Below are 18,507 nucleotides of genomic sequence, written 5' to 3' on the forward strand. Positions count from 1 at the left end.
CTCTTCAGACAAACGTGGACTAAAAAGTGGCAATAACTTTCTGATTTGATTGGATTTCAGTACCGATATGATTTAGCTAGAAAGAAGAACGAGATTAGTATTTAAAACTTTCATTATAAGATTTTGTACTTAATTTTAAATTGCTATATTAATATTTGTATAATATATAAATTGAAAGATTTATTGTATGTTTGTTACTAAAGTTATTATATTAAGAGCATATGACACTGATTATTATTCAAACTGTGACTGCAAGGGACAACTTGGGTCTGTCAAAGTAAGAGACATATTGCAAGCCTGACCGTATGAGAGAGTTTACTCCATTCCCTCCTCAACATCCGGCGCGTTGTTGCCACATTGTCATCAGCTGATTCCCAGTACCGTCTAGCTTCGTTCCGGTTGTTTACATCCGTTTTGTCCTATGGCGTTTGATAATTCAACATGTTTTTATATTATTATTGCTGCTCACGTTCAAGGTCAGTGTTAAATCGTGAAAGTAAAGGATTCAGGAAGATAAATGAGAGGTAAAGACCTTGATTATAGTTTCCTATAATCAAGGGTAAAGATGAGCAGTACGATCGCTTGATTGTTCATTTGAATCAGTTATCCAATCACTAGTTATTCTTCATTTACAGCTGACAACACCACGCCACAACCCAACCATGCATTCATACGTCTCTTACCTACTATAAGGTATATGGAAAATTTCAAATGTTACGTTACTATTTAACCTGTCTACTAATAACTCAACGGTCATCTCTTACACAGTCGTCTCAAAAACACCAAGCTATAAAATATGAATGAACCTTTTTGTACAAAGAGCAGAATTTGTACACGTTTGACATTGTCATGACAGGCATCCAACAGGACACAATTATTAATATATATATATCATATATATATATAATATATATATTATATGAGTTGAGTTTATTATATATGGGTTGCTGCTCATAGCGATGTACAGGGAAGCGGACAACTAAGAAAAGTATTTATTAGCTTATTAGGACTTTTAAAGTTATCATACTGCATTCTATATTTACCCCCCCCCCTGGTAAAGCTACTGAGGGATGTAATCGTTCTAATTTCTTTCTTCATATCTAAAAATAGCCTAAATTTTACTCCTATAACTTGCAGCATACCAACATAGCTGTATGTCAGTAACTTAAAAAAAGCAATTTCATTTTCCTGGATAATTATAATCCCCTACCTGGATCATTGGACGTCCTATTTAATCCAATGATGAGAAGCAGCTCGCCTTCCAGCAGATTAAACCAATGTTGAAACTTCGAAATGTTAGTTTCACAAAAGATATTATACAATTAAAAATTGGCTTTACGAACCATCCTCTTGGTATGTTGTATAATATTTTGATCTAATTAAAAAAAATATAAACGTTTTACAAAGAGACAATTTCAGAATTTCGAACATGAATATTGATACAGGATTATTGTAGGTGATAACATCTAGCAGAGGTATTTATGAAACACTTCTACTCGCTATAGATTAAGAATACTGACAACTGTGAAACGTTCCTATAGTGAACAACTGGGAGTTATCTACCACTTACACAAGTAGCAGCAGAAGAACATTCAGATTCAAAAGACAGGCTCAATGTCAAAGGGCACTTAGGTAACAATTAACTACACTGCATGTAATAAGTTTGGAATAAGAATCACATTCTAACTTAGCTAATGACTTTTTTATTGCCACGTATTTATCAAAATCCCAAAACATCTATATAGTAACAAATTTTGATTTCAAAATACGAGTTCGAAAACAGTTTTTGTATTCACTAAATGAGGTACATTGATTTGGTGTTTGAATCTATTAAAAATGTTATTAGGAAAAATGAAAAGTTATTAGTTATATATTAAAATAAAATGAGTTTTTTTTTTAAACAAATGTGGATTTTGGACCCACCAACACTTAGCTTTTAGGGCTCTGCTTAGCTGGGGAACCTGTCGTGTCGTTTAAAACTACAGAATACCCTTGCAGGGTTTGGCAATGGCAATACTCGCAATACATGGTTATGGTTCTATTGATCACGCACATTACAAGCTATTTATGTAGACAATTTAATTAATACCGCCCAATAAGTATACATACGTTATTAGTTTGTTATAAATAAAATGTATGTTAATATGTAAATGTAATTAAGATAAGTAGCCCATGTTTTTCGTTTACAGAAATTCATTTTGAAGTGGAACAACAATATAATATCATTTATCGTTACATTCTATATTTTTGTGCACTAATTATATGCTTAGTGTCTTATAAAACAAGTACTGAATTATATTGTTTACTACTGTGTCGAAACAAGGATTCCCTATGATATTATGTATAGGTATGTTTATTATAAAACAATAACGTATGGACTAAAACACGATTACATTATATAAGGTAACAGTATATAACGTAAGTTCTGTTACAACAACACGTATCATTCACGACACGATTATTAAGAATTTTAATGGACTAATCAAGGCTCAGGCGGAGCTGACTGGAGATGTCTTTGATCGAAGACAATCAGCAACCATTCATTACAAATATCGTTTATTTGTTTAACGAACCGATTTATTGCAAGGCGATCGATTTGTCTACAATTGTAGCGTAGTAACGTGCTTGATTACAAAATTAATTCTAATTTCCATTTACAGTAGGAATTTTATAATTTTTACTAACTACGTGTGATTTTAGTGAACACTAATATATTGACTACTTTTAAGTAAATAGTGCGTTTTATTCAGGATTTGCATAGTTAATGTTTTTTCGATGGTATATTACTTAATACATTTTTTTTCTCATAAACGCTTTATATAGTGTAGTTAATTCCCATTAGAAGTAACAGACGTCCACATTTTAGGTCAGGGAGAGCAGAAAATATCTCAAGTTGCTGAAATACTTAACTAGTTCGATTAGCACAAACTAAGATTGCTTACGATAAGCAAATGTATTTTATGTTTATAAATCTTACAACTATCCATTATACAAAATGTATTCGAAGTTCTCTTTGCTTTAATGCGATCTGGTTCAATTCTAATTTACTGTACTGTACAGTAGGAACAAGCAATGGAAGGAAAAACTGTATTGGGAAGATACAACGTTATCGGCATAGGAAGAGAGTCCACCATGTGTACTAAATAAAGTATATGGTAATATTGTTTATTTATAGTATATATTCCTAGTGGCTTACAGGAAAATTCAATCCTTACTAGATAAATGTGCTTCCCTCCTGAATATTATTTGACTAGGTAAATAGAAAGTAAAAATTAGAAGGTAATAATTAAGTTTGAAAATTTAGAAGACCCTGCTTCAAGTAAAGTTAGGTTTATATTGCTGTTACAACTGTCACTTCTTGTTTTCTTGTACGGTTATATTTTGTTAAATTGAGGAAATTAAACGAAATATGTAAAAACCATTAAATTATCATTTTGGTACTTGTTGGTACATTTTGTCACCAAAACATGTTTGCAATATAACTAACGGGAATTTATGAAAATATCGTTTGTTTAGAAGATATATTTGTAATCTAAACAATATTTCCAGTATTTGTATGAAGCTAACGATACATATGCAAAAGTACGCCAGGCTTGGTCACAAGGCCAGTTATTACAAAACATATTGTATTATTATCATTAATACTTTAAAATTGGTGGGCACTGAAATTTTGAAATTTGAATAATTAAACAATAGAAATTTTACTAAATAATTACAAGAAAATATATTTTTTTCGTAATATAAATCTAAGACTAATATAACATGAGACACTTTTTGGCAAACACAAATAGACTCCCGATGTCCGATGTTTACTATTTTTAATACCGCTCTACATCTTCTTGTACATACTTCTAAAAGTACAGTTTGACATCAAACCTAAACTTTCTATGTGATCTCCTTCTCAGCGTTATCGTGCGTACAGAAATTTCATATCACCATTAGTAACTGGCCAGAGGTCAGCTGTTTTTATGTATTACTCGTATAATTTAATTCATTCTTGTGTTTCAATTACCTATATTTTTAGTTAACAATTATTATTATTTTTTTAATACTTCGGTAAATGATTTAGTTCACCTAAAATGAAAATGTACCCATCTTGGATATTGTAAAAATTAAGAATAAAAGATTAAGTTTAGTCTTAAAAACAAACAACGAGTTTTATATATATTCCATTGAGGATATTAAATGAAGGAGAGAAAGACTTAATATAAGGAAAAAATAAATGGTATTTTTCTGATAAATTAATGTTTTACCATAAATGGTTTTTTAAGACGCACAGTATAGAATAAAGAGTTACAAGCGTAAAAGACTAGGAATAATCACAGTACAGAAGGTGTTGTTAAAAGAAAAGAGGGTAATACGTAATCTCTCCTTTAAACATTGACTCCTTGGATTACTTATGCCATAATTTGAAGTGTAGTTGAAAATATTTGCTATAAAATAATTATAACAGTATTATTTTAATACGCTTTGAACTAAAATACTTGGCAGTAAAAAAAATAAAGATCAATGTTGTTTTAAAACGGCAAATTGAAAATTTTCGTGGTTTTACATAGATTTCATAGTCATCGCCTTATTGCATTTTCCTCTCTGCACTACTTATGGAAATAGCTTCACTTGATATAATATCCAGAGGCAAAAACCACCTTAGTTTCATAGTCCATATATATATATATATATATATATATATATATATATATAATATATGAACTATGGAACTAGGATAGTTCCGCAAATATTATTAGCGGTTACATTCCAATGTGCTTTATTCAGCCTTTCAAATTTGTATTAAATTAACATTTTTAATTTATTTTAAAATATTACATGAAACTGAAATCATCATTACTACAAAACACCACAAACAGTTTTGTATTTGTCAGTATTTATTGCAAACATATAATAATCGGGGTCCTAATATATAAAAATTTTAAATATAGGAAGATGACTCTATATATTCAAATAAATGCGCTTAGGAAATAAGTCTACAGCAACACGTCACGTCACAAAGAGAGCTGTGGGTATTCTCCCTGAGAGGGTTTTGTTGTATCCATTAATATTCTACATTGTGTGTTTTGTTGGCATCAACAGTATCACTTGCTTGCCAGTCTGACTCTGTCAAGGATGGCATTAGATTGACTTTACTGCATATTCTAGAGTAACAAGTTACCAAGAGAGTTATGGATATTCTTTTTTAGTGGGTTATGGTGTATCCATTAATATTCTATATTGTGTGTCTGAGTGACATGAAACGTGACACTTGCACGCCTTCCTTTAACGTGCTTAAATGACATACCTGTATGTTTACATGTTCGTTTAAAACCTCGCTACGAATTCTAAACTATTCTCAATATTGAAATAGATTATAGTCGTAGATTGAATGTATGATAAATATTATTATTTAATAATAATATTTGTAATATTTAAACTAATAAATTGATTAATGATCACTTTATCTCACTCAAGATCGAGAACTGTCTTTGATTACCCTCGTATATTTTAGTAATAAATTAGAATATTAATGCTTTGTGCCAACTTAAATATTAGTATAGTTTAGTTTAAAAGTACAGAAATCTAACTACATATGTACAAATAAAAAGTTTTTCTTGGCTTATTAACAATGCGATTCCTTTATTTCAGACTTCCATTACTTAAAAGTTTGGCCAATTAGCTATGGCAAACAATAATATTTTCTTAAAACAAGCTTGAATTTGACATTACTGACAATACATCAGCTGCAAAATTATCTTAGTAAATACGGAAACACAATAATGCTATGAACTCGGTTTTTAAATAACTTAAATAGATTACAACATTTGTAGTAGCCTAATTTCAGTATTTTATTCTACAAATCATAGTGGACAAAATAGAATATAATTGAAATTATTTAGGCACAAATTACATCTAAAACAGGTATTTATAGAGAATTACTCATTAAAAGATGTTGCAAAAGAGAAACTTGAGTTTTCCTTTCGTAGTAATATTCAAAGATACTAACCAATATTTCAGGTTTTATTTTATCGTATGAATATTATGTAACTTAAAATAGAACCATAATTTGATAGAATTGCCTAAGAAAAAATTATTATTCATTTTATTAGACGAAGACTGATTAAAACATTGGTATTATAAATACATAAAATTAAACCATGCTGTCAGAATCAAAAGCTTAAGTTATTTCACAGCTCTTTATCAATAAATCTCTCTTTGAAATTACAGTATAAAACTGTAGCTATGTTCTTGAAACTTCTTAGTTTTATTAATAAATATATATTAAAAAGTTTGTCGGAAATAATAACCAAACAATGAATTTAAAAATATGTCCTCACAAGATATAGTCTCACTAGGGACATAAATTATAGCTCCACCTATATTAAACTTCCTTAGTTCTGGCCAGAGTTTATACTAACTTAGGTCACGAGGAGATCCAAGTTTTACTTGGTGTAATCCGCTAATGTACTCGGAACAAACTTAGACTTGTTTTCTATCCCGTTACCTATCGTCCGAACAGACTTGATCAGTTTTTATGTGAGTTACCTTTATATAATTTATTTAGTAAGGTTTTAACATTTTGATACGTAGATTACTGGTCTGTAAGGGCCATCAGTAATGGACCTAAATTTGATTGCTATCTCGTAAAACACAGTTTATTAAAAACCTTTATGAGGAGTTCAGATTTAAAACTACATTGTGTAAACTTTTGGGTTCTTTTTTATTTTTCCTATTATTATTTTCTATAACTTTATAAATAAAATTTTTTCAAAAGGTTAGTTAAAGTATAGCTAGTTTTTGTTAAGGACTAAAAATCGTTATTGCACGTTCTAAGACTCGTGTGATAAATATTAATAAGTATAGCTAATCAGTGTACGTTTGTGTGGATGGTGTTTCTCTTAAGATAATGTATCTGATTTCAAATAAATAATTATGGAATAAGAATTACAGTGTTTATAAATATAATATTTATCACACACATTCAAAACACACATTGCTCGACCAAAAGTCAAAGTAAAGACTTTTTATCAATCTGAGTGTGGATCACCATCTACTGCTGTTAGTATTTATTGTAGATGTTATATCATGCTTTACGTTAAAATATGTAAGGATAATGTATATCATATCACTATTGTATTAATACTGCCATACAAATTTATTAATGCGCTATACATTGTGTTCATATATCACGCTTCCACTTTCCTTTTGAGGGATTTTAACAAATATTTTCATTTTTACATAAATGGTAAATGCCCTTGGATTTAATTAATATGTATTAAACCATTACAACTTTAGGATTCCTCTCCCTGACCATTGATAGTTATTACTGAAATCTTTTGAGGCTTCCAAAGTTATGTAAGACGGACTTACTATTATCTACTTACATTTAGCATATACATACAGAAAAATAAAATCAAGAAAAAGTCGGTGTTAAAATTCGATGACAAGATATGATTTTAGCGCTTTATTGCGTTGTGGTACCCTCAATTTGTCGGAAACTTTATTGATAAACAACGCTACGATACCTAACTCAATAATATAAAATTATGAATATATAATGTGCCAAGATCACAAGGAATACTTCACTTGTAGGCTTTAAATTTGGTATAAAACTTGCATATTCTGTTGCACACACAGAAATGGGTTCTATGATGGGGGATGTCTAGCCAAGAAACTACTGAGTATAATTGAAGCCTATCACTCTCAGCTGATTCCCTTCCCTTTCTGTCAGCCAAGGGATGCATTTTTTCTGAATGATGCGTGTCTGTCTATCCGCAGAACATCTTGAGAATGAAATAAGCTTAAGTCTATACATCTAAATACATGTGCATTTACATTTAGTATATGAAATCTTAGCGAAACCTGTCCTACGGCAATACTCCTACCTTGCAGTACTTTTGTATCACGAATTTTATTTGAGTCAAGGTTTCAAGATATAGTAATCTTTAATCTATCGTACCCTTCAACCCAAGATTGCTGCCCTTTTCGTAAATTGTTAGTTAATCTTGTTAATTGTTATTCAAAATCTGGGTTAGCCTAAATATTTAATAAGTCTGGAACTGATTCCTAAATCCAAATTTTTCTAAAATGTTGTGCGGTAGCTGAAAAAGCCATGGCCGCTTGCGCGGAGCCTCATGATTGCATCGTAGATTAATTAAATGAAAATCAATATGTATACCATAATAAATATAATATATATTCAGTGAATACATCACCCTTTGCAGAATATAATTTAAGTCTGAAAAAATACTGCATCTTCCAGTACTATTGCAATAATATGCTAGTCTAAAATACAAGGCGAATTGGAACGGATAGCACACAGACTATCGTCTCCCAAATGCTGAAATCTCCAAGCATATTCAGTAATAATGTGGAAACAAAGAGATGTTTTTCTTCTGTGTCTCTCGCTGTACAAGGTCAACTGATTGGATAGTTATTCCTTCTAATTTAATTCAATAACTATGAACCAGGACCTCACGTGTGCCGGGAAAGTAAAATAGTTAAGGCGTCCACGAAAATGTTAACACTGGTTTGGTTTTCTCATTGTAATATAGTTTTAATTCTTTATGGTCTTAAAACATTATATTTGATTATTTAGAGGCCTAATGGAAAGGGTTTAATAATAAACTAAAAGAAAACTTTGTATTTATTGAAAGTATACGTATATCTATAAAAAAACATAGTTTACATAAAGCTGAAAGCGAAAATGAAAACTTAGTTCAGCAGCAGTAAACATAAAGATATGTAACTCAATTTTTATTCATCTTTTACGACCCATTAAAAAGCACTTTGTGGATTTTATGACTATGAATTTGTATCTAATGATATATAAATCAGTTTCACAATAACTATATAATCGACGGATGTGGAGAGATAAAATTACAATGAATGGTTTATTAGGTTAATATCACGATAAAAACTGAAATGTTTTATTCCACTGATATCCTAGAAAACTGCCGCAAACAAAACAATATTCTGCGTATAAACAATATCATATAACATCCAGTATGTAAATTACTTGAGGGAATAAGTTCCAGTAGGGTGATGTCATCCCTCTTTTTTAACGTTTCTGAAAGAGATTTATGTTAAACCTAAATGTCCACCTGTCTTATTTACATACGACTGGAAATCTATGTGTTTTAGACATAATTATAAGGTTCTCTGTTTCTTTATTACAACAATGTAGCGATATAATTATGCGCTATTTATATAATAATGATAAAATAAGTAAAAATAATAGATAAAAATTACTTTAAATTGTCATCTATTAAGATATCTTAGACGAATATTACAATAGTATGTAATACGTTACATAGTAGGTAAATTAGTGGATTAATCAGTAGTTAAACTAATAGATAAAGCACTAGGTAAAGTAGTAGGTGAAACAAAACCAAAAACTAAGCAGTAATGTAAGTAATATGCAAAGTAACATATCAAAACTATAGGCATACAGTGGGAAAACTAATATATTAAAGAATAGGTGGCTATTAAATCTTATCTTGAAACTTGAAGAACATTTATAATTCTTAATGAATTTTGAATCATTTGCCAATGGAATTTAACCATGCTTTTACACAGGAATGTTTGAAGTATTTTTACCAATACCAATCAATATCTGACCCAGCGTAACCTATAGGAAGCAATTGAAACAGAAAAACTAACATGGAACTAAACAAACCAAACCATATAATCCTCTGAAATGTTGGGTAATTAATTATGTGACACTCACAGTTACACATATAAATTTGGCCTTCAGCATGTTTATTTCGTCATTAGATTGTATACAAATAATAAACGTTTAATGATATAGAATATTCAATCAAAATATTTAAATCCGTATCATGTGGATTAACTCCACATTATAGGGACTACTAACCTGGATGTCAGGAACATGGAACTGCACTCACAGTTGTGGGAGTTGACAGCTGTTGTTCGAACCTTCTATAATCTGTTCTCACTCTCACTCTCTACTCCTACTTACTTCTCTCCTCAGGCCGTGTTACAGTAGTTTTGTTACACGCATTATATCGGAGTAATAACCGAGAGTTGTGGGGTTGAAAACAGCTGTTGTGCGTTCTATGAACTGTTTCCACTTATTTCTCCAACTTATTGTTTCCTCTAGCTCTGCTACAGTACTGTATTGATGCACGTAGTTACTGACAATAAACACGTGTGTATATTGTAACAAACTGTTGTCTGAGGACATATTGAGTATATTAAAAGCAATGAACGAGAAGAAAACCTTGACCGTAATCCTGAATAGTATTAGAAGAATTTTAGAATGCTATATCGAAACAAAGGGAAATATTTTATAAAACAGTTGCTAATATGGTTCAAAAGTTACTTATCTGTTTTTAATTAGCATTCAGATAAAGACAAAAGAAATTAAGTTCTCGTATTTTACATTTGCACCTAAGAGGTAATAAGTTTTTATTGTATAAAACCTGCATATTACTTGTTGGTGAAACCTTAAAATCGACGCCTTAGTATTTCATCACATAGAAAGTAATGTTGAGATTTATTCCTACAGCCAGTTATCACTTTAAATAAATGTATGTAGTACAATATACTTTCAGCGTTTCAAAGAATTCTTGAATCTCACTGATATATAATGATAACGTGTGATGCAAGAGTGTAATGCAAGAGCGGTGATTACCATTACCGCCTGGGATAGTTTTGTTGGCTCGCATCTGATAATCCATTCAATTTTTGTAAAATATTATGTTAATTAATTAATTAATTTATAAACATATGTAATGGGTCATTATAACGACTTGGATTGTTGATATTAATATTCCCGAGTATTAATATTAAAATTATCAATGAGACATCCAAGACGATATAAAATATTTTTTTATTAGTAAGCTCCTAGTGAATATTCAGTACAATTTATTACTAAATTCGTTAACTATTAAATACTATCTGGTTTGTCTAAAATAAAATCACAGTTCTAAATAAAAATAATGGATTTATTTTAAACTGGCAAACTAATAAGTTTAACGTTTCAGAACTTTTATCACTCTATTTTCAACAAAGAATTGACAAACCTTTTAGTAAATTTAAAAATTCCTTTGGCAAGAAATAAAAAATATTAATCAAACATATCAAACTAAAAATCAGAGCTTTCTTCTAAAATAAAATAATTAGGTTTTAAAATAAAAATCAAATACCACTTGGAAATAACTGAAATAAAAATGTTCACTTCTAAGTTCACTCACAATTCAAAAAATAAAAATTTAATCTTCTCTTTACACTAAATGAACCTTAACTTTCAAGTCTCTACAATTCAGATTACAACTCTCTCAAACAATTATTAATGTTCAATTAATTTCCAATTAATAATTCACAATAAAACAGTTCCAGTTCAATATTAATAAATTACTACTTTTCCAAATCTCAATTAAAGTTATTAACAAAGTTCAATTTAAATTCACTTTTCTTGCAAGCATGAACCAAATGTAACTTGTATGATTCTATTATGCTCTATTGTTCCTCGAGAATAAGTTATTCAGATTGCTCTGTAGTTTCTAAGAATTTAATTTTTTCCTATAAAAAAGACAACAAAATTAATTTAATATCAGATCAAGAAGACTATTTCAATAAAACGTACAATAAATTTGGAGCTTACCTCAAAATCCCTCGCGGAAAAACATTTTAAGAAACACTGCGCACTGTAATCAACTTAATCACGAAAATAACCAAAAGAAGGGTGAAAATTATGAGCGGGCGATTAAATACTTCCCTTTCCAACCAACTTTTCAGGACATCCGCGGTGTTCTCTCATTGGTCCAGCTGTATTAAACAAGGAGAACAATACTTGCAACAAGACAAGTTCTAATCAATTCAAGGCAGTCAACCTGCCTTCCTAACAATTTAAAAACTACCAGTACTAACTTGCCAAAGGATTAAATGTTCGTTTTTTACCCTGACATTTCACAATCTAATCTAAAATTAAATCCCAATATTGCGATCCCAAAATTTTTATTTAATTTAAGTTTTAATAAAAAAAATAAATCAATGTAGCTTTAAAAACGCTACAGTTATTCATAGCATTACTCTTATAGAACACATGGCAGTAATCTATATAGGGCACAATCTAAAAGTCTATGTAATATACGTTTGTTAAGAAAATAAATATCCGTTGTGGAATTAATATTTCTAGAAACCTAATACCTGCACAAACTAATACTTCAATTTAAATTTTTGTACTGCATTTTAGATTGTTAATTTTACCTCTTTTGGTAAAGATACATGATTGCAAAAAATAGAGTACACTTAGAATCGAATAGTGATAGATTTAAATTTATTTTTCATTTGTAATTATTTTGGTACAATTTTTTTCCCCTATTATTGCATCTGGAGTTTTTAATTTATGCGTTAGTGAAAATTAGCAAAATGTATACTGAAAGAACCTTCTGTATACCCTATAACTATATCGCAGTTTTCAAACATTAAGTTTACAACCACTGGTGCATACCTAAATTCACTATGTACAGTCTATTCGAAGCTCATTTACCTTAACTTTGCATTTTTCCATTAATACAATGTGCTCAATATGCACTGTCCACTGTGCGAGTGTGTTAGAATGTGTGTGTAGCTTATTGTTTGTTATTTGTTATTTTGAGGTACTTCTACATTATGATGAACTTAGTTATTTTTTATACGTTATGTTACTGAATTTATTGGCTGGCTACGTTATTTTCTATACTGATTACCCACTAACAAAATGTTTATCCGTTGGCATAGCATATACAAATAAAATATTTTCTGAATGATGTTTTGTTAATCATAAGTTAAGATACATACTTTTAAACGTTACTGTATCACGTGATCAAATTCTTCTACAGAGATAGGATAAACTACTATTAGATAATACCAGTAATAAAACGTTAAAAAATCGCAAGACTCTTGTTGTTGCAAAACCGTAGAAAATCCAATATTGTGGAATACAAGAGACAGTATCGCGTCGGATGCAAGCTTGAGGTAATCTCTAAAAGTAAAGCCATGGAGAGGTAGACTCTTTGTTCAGATACTCTCTAGGTTATTGTGGATTCTTTCTTCTTTGTTCAGTACTATTCTTTGTAAGCACGTTTTCATTCAATAATATAAAGGGTGACTAATACCACACGTGTGCTACATAATGGTTACACCAAGTAAGTATTAAACTTTTTAACTCTTTAAGTAATTCTTAGAAATGTTAATGAAATAATCTTGTAGTCTTGCCTGTACATAATTAATTTTAAAAGTCACAGTTATCTTATACAATCCTAGTACTCTCTTCAACTAGATAGGTATTTGTACAGAGTAGTACATTCAATAAGCTTATCACTAAATGATATGGCTGCCTTTTATCTTAAACATATGAGCTGAGCTCCGTAAATTATTTGCTTCGTGTCTGATGTATAAGATACTGACGTGATTCTTGAAACTTCCGTAAAAAAGTTTGTAACGTACGATTTACAAGGTAACTTTTTAATACTTTTTAGTGTCCAGAAAGTTGTGCATGTTTACTGATGGTGTAGTTAAGGTTTACTACACAGGATGAAAGCTATAACTATCCAATTTAAGTGACGAAAATCATCTACTAGATCTGTTATTATAATATTTACAACAGTACACAATCCAAGCATAATACAATGTAATTGTAAGTTCTGATGTAAGAGAGTTAAAGTAATTACGCGGAAGACAGATCATTGCAGTACTAACAAAAACCAGTGTGGAGGGTTGGAACAGAGATAATAGTATATATTCTATCATTTAACTCAAAACAAATATAATTTTCGGCAATTGAATGTTTCGGTAAAGTTTCGTTAGTTTACTAATTAAATTAATTTATGAGTTATTAGTTATCCACAAAATATTAAAATTCTTGGTTAGCGCTTTTTAGCCATCCTAAAAACAGTATTTACGTTTAGAAATGTATTTTCTTTTTGTATGTTAATGAGAAGTAGGAGAATCATTTTTATGTGAGTTATCTCTTCGAGTTCTATAGATTATTAATAAGTGGGAGAAAGATTTACTCGTGAGCACGTTCTTATATATAAATGTAACCTCCAAGAGGGTTTTCGACAGGAGCCTGAATTTATTAATTCCTTAAGGCTAGGGAAAAGGCCCCCTAATCCTTGGAATCAGCAACTGAAAATAGATGATGTTAAACATTTAACACGCTTATTATTAGAAACGTTTCAGGAAAGGTTTTAACGCGTTCAAGTAGCTATTAATAAAGGAAAAGGTGAAATTTGAAAGGGTACTTTAGATTTCGCCTGAAAAATGAGAGTATGTATGAAGCAGCTATTATCAGGCTGGTATGGCTTGGATGTAATCTGGTGGTTAGTAGTGTTTAAAGTTGCTTGTTATGATTCAGAAGTTCACTGAAGTTGTGTTAGTGGCAAAGTCAGTTCATTTATTGACTTACCATACTCGTCTGTTAATTTATATAAACCAAATGTACTTCATATTACTAATTGGGGTGCGGTAAGATAGTTTGTATAATGTTTCTGTCCGTCTCTCAATTGATATGGTTTGTGTTGTATGTGTCGTTCAATACTGCGCTTGTATTAAGCAGAATCATACTAGTGTTTGTATATTCCAACATAGCTAATCATAGGCAGCTTAATATAAGCAATATCAGGTACTCTATGTCTTTTAGTTTTTTGACATACAACCTATACTGTTCACTACTTTTGTGAACTAACTACCATTCATTGACTTGCTTTTAATCTTGGTTATGTATGCTTAATCTTATACCTTAATGGCTTTGAAATTATAATAAGAGTATATGATAATTTCACTCATTGTCCCGTAGTATTCTATTTTTGTATCATATAACGATGCCAAAGGTCCAAAAACCTTTTAGCCTTTCAGTGAACGTATGCTAGTAAAAGAGTGTGATAGCATTGTTACTGAGTTACTCTCGAATCAAGATGTATAGTAACTAGAAATATGGATAAAATTTTAAAATACCTAACAGTTACTGTAGCTCTATTCCTAGTTAATTCATACTCGAGTAATAAACTATTTTACTTTAATCCAAAAGTAGTTTCAAAGACAATTCATATATTGCCTTATATCATACTCGCCCACTAGTTTATATTAACAAAATGTACATACATGGTAGCACCTAGTAATAAAATGTGATCAGTTATACGTAATCCTTTACAGGCTAATATGTACATTCAGTTAATCCATATGTTACTTATAAGCTCCATTCCAACCGATGTTTTATAAGTTATAATAACTAAATCCTCTAACGAATAAATCCTTTAACGACCAATAACGTTCTTTTATGCTTCTACTATGAATTGCTATTAAATTTCATTTGCACATTTTGCCATTGGGATTAATTGTTTAGAAAACTCGTGTACTAAGAGTAGTGTTATAAAACCTCTATTGTATGAGTTTCTGCTGTTTCTTACTTATATTCTCATGAATATAGATTGGTTGCTAAAGTTTATGTGAATTTGTGAAGATATGTGGTACATGTGTTTGCAAATTCTTTGACACATTTTTGATGCATTGATTCATAATATAGACATAGACTTGATTGCATTTCTTTCGATAAGCTTTTGTCTGAGTGACGCCTCTATCCCTTACTATACACGTATCAAGGAACAGGAATTTGTTTTCGGTTTCTACCTTATATAATATGCCACATTGTCACAGGTAGTGCTTATATAGAAGTCTGCCCCTTCTGTAGTGAGCTGATATGTTGATCACTGTGCTTCAGTCTTGAGATATACGCAACCTTTCATTACATACTTGTTGTTATGATTTGTTTTGTTGTTATTTATCACTTAGGCCACTTCATTCATGCATATCTATAATTTTTAAAATTTTTTTCTATGCCATGAGGTTTTTAGACACTTGAGAAGGGGAGGATACATTACAATTTATTTCATATCCATATAAACCTACTACCCTAATATTCCAACCAAGCTTGGAACAAAACTTTATCCTTGGTACGGACCACGAACCAGTAAAAAATCAAAGAAAACTGAAACCTAAACGCGAATCTAGTACTAAAGTACTAAGCACTTTTACACTAAGTGAATAAAAAAAAAAAATATTTTAGTAATGAGGGTGATGTGGGTTCATTATTTATTAAATTAAGAAATACGACGTATAACAAATGGATCTTTTGACATAGTACAATTCCACTTAAAATACCTAAAACCAGTAGCTCAAATTTAATGTTGATACATTTTACTTCATTTGAATACATTTTTACAAATGCTTAAAATAAGAAAAAATATGTTTGATCTAAGATGTATAGAGTACCCTTTAAAACTCTATAGAAATTCGATATTTATAATTTAAAAAGAACTTGCTTTAATTTGTCGCCCAATAGAAAGCAAATAATAAGTATTATACAGTATGTGTTCAGTGTTATGTTCAGTTTATTGTTGTTTTTCAAAATAAGTGAATCGATAACCGTTTCCTTCAGAAATATATTCTTACAAAAAACGTCTGATGACCCATTTCGTCAGCGACTAGAGCAAATATTTCTACCTTAATGAAAAGTGTCCTGTAGTCTAATTTTTGACATATAATCACGTGGATCGTTAAATTTTACATTGGAGTGTTGATTAGACTTAAAATTACTTAAAGGATAATGTAAAAAATTTAAATTTATGAAAATTACGTTTTGTACCAATAGGTAAACGTTTTTAGTAACAGAAATTGCTACATAGGGTGTTCTATTTCTAGTATTTTGTAACTAGGTTCAGATTATCAGGTTAAGGAAAAATCTAATGCAACATATAAATGAAAATATATTTTCCGCCGTATGTCTTTCTACATGTGTTTAATGACAAATATTATTGTTTATATATGCACACATATTGAAGTATCGTATTAGTTTAAAATAACAAACTTTGCATTTACAGTTTCAACATAGCGAAAGGTTCCTACTTTAAAGCTGGTACAGATACATGAAATATGTTAGACATAGTAACAAAACCAATAATATTAAATTTACCTAACATTGTAACCAATGCTGGAATTAAGATCTTTTAATAGCCTTGGAATAACAAACTAATTTAAATCATTTTTATCCTAATGCCAAAAATCTATCCAAATGGCACAGTATTATGAGTAATGATCAGTGAATGCTCAAGTTTTAACATATGGGTATTTACTGAAAAATTCACAGTAGTTGCAGACATACCTTTTGTCTAAGAAAGATTTAATCTTAATTGTTTAAATAACGTTAAAACCTTCCAAACTAACTAATTCAAAAGAGTTGCTGTAGAATAATATATTATGCTAACAGACTATCAACTATAACTCTAAATAATATTCCAATAACGTATACTTAGTTTATTTAGATATTGGTTTATTCTACGATTTTCTCGTTGTCATTATGGTTATCCTTAAAACCAAAGTAAATATGTTAGACTTTTGCCTTTAAATTTAACTGTAAATCGATGGAGTTTTTCCTTGAACCAATAAGAACCTACGTGTTAAATTTGAAAACAGTAGAAGTTTTAAATCAAGAGCTATCGCACGGATGGACAGAGAACGAATCGATTTAAAGAAGATCTGTATACTCCTTTTATCACAGGCGTCGTTCGATTTCATTGTGAAAGATAATCAAGAAATTACAGTAACAATAGTATAAAAATGCATTATAGGAAATACATGCAATAACCATAACGTAAATTATAAGCTACATAATTTTAGTTTGTACGTTCAGTCATACATTTAATTCAAGATTTACCAAATCTATTTATTAAGTGTATGATTTTTCATTCAACTGTTACATTACAAGTTCAATACACTAAGAATATTCTTAAACGTAATCATAACCCAAGACTTCCGTTTAAGGGCAACAATACGTATAATTCAGAGAAGAGTATTAAAAACCCCCAGAGAGTAAAGGGGGGGAGGGATGAAGCTTAATGCCGAGTGTCTGTCAAACGTTAACCTCAAGGCGGTGAATAAACTATGAAGTGTGGAAACTCTTCTCTCATATTTCACCTTTCTTCATCTGACAATAATATAAATATACAGAATGGCCAACTCTATTTGTAATTCTGGACTATATCAGCTAGGCTCTACTTATATGTTTCAAAGAACAGTGATTCTTACATTAGCCTCAAAGCGGCGAATATACTGCAGGAAGTCCTCTCTCAAATTTTGTCCTTCTCCACTGATTTTAACAATATTAAGAGTAAGTTAATAATCTTTCCTCAGTTTTTCTGCATCACTCTAATTGTTCTCGTCTTTGTTCAGGTATACTATAAGGACATGGTCAATCAACTATCCTGTCCTTCTTCCAATTTAATATGGATTCGTGTAGACATTGGCAAAAATTTGTTACTCATCACGAATTCTTAAAAGTTTTTCTTTAACACAAAACATTACCTAAGCTGCAAGTTCTAACCACAAATCGTAGCAATGTTATCGAATATGTCTACAGGCATACATTATTGTTGCTATGCCAGTCCTACAACCGCGATGTAAATGTTTTGAGTACCTAATCGATTTTACAATATATATTTAAGACACATTCTATTG

Source organism: Homalodisca vitripennis, chromosome 2 (assembly GCF_021130785.1).
Source record: "Homalodisca vitripennis isolate AUS2020 chromosome 2, UT_GWSS_2.1, whole genome shotgun sequence".
Lineage (NCBI taxonomy): Eukaryota > Metazoa > Arthropoda > Insecta > Hemiptera > Cicadellidae > Homalodisca > Homalodisca vitripennis.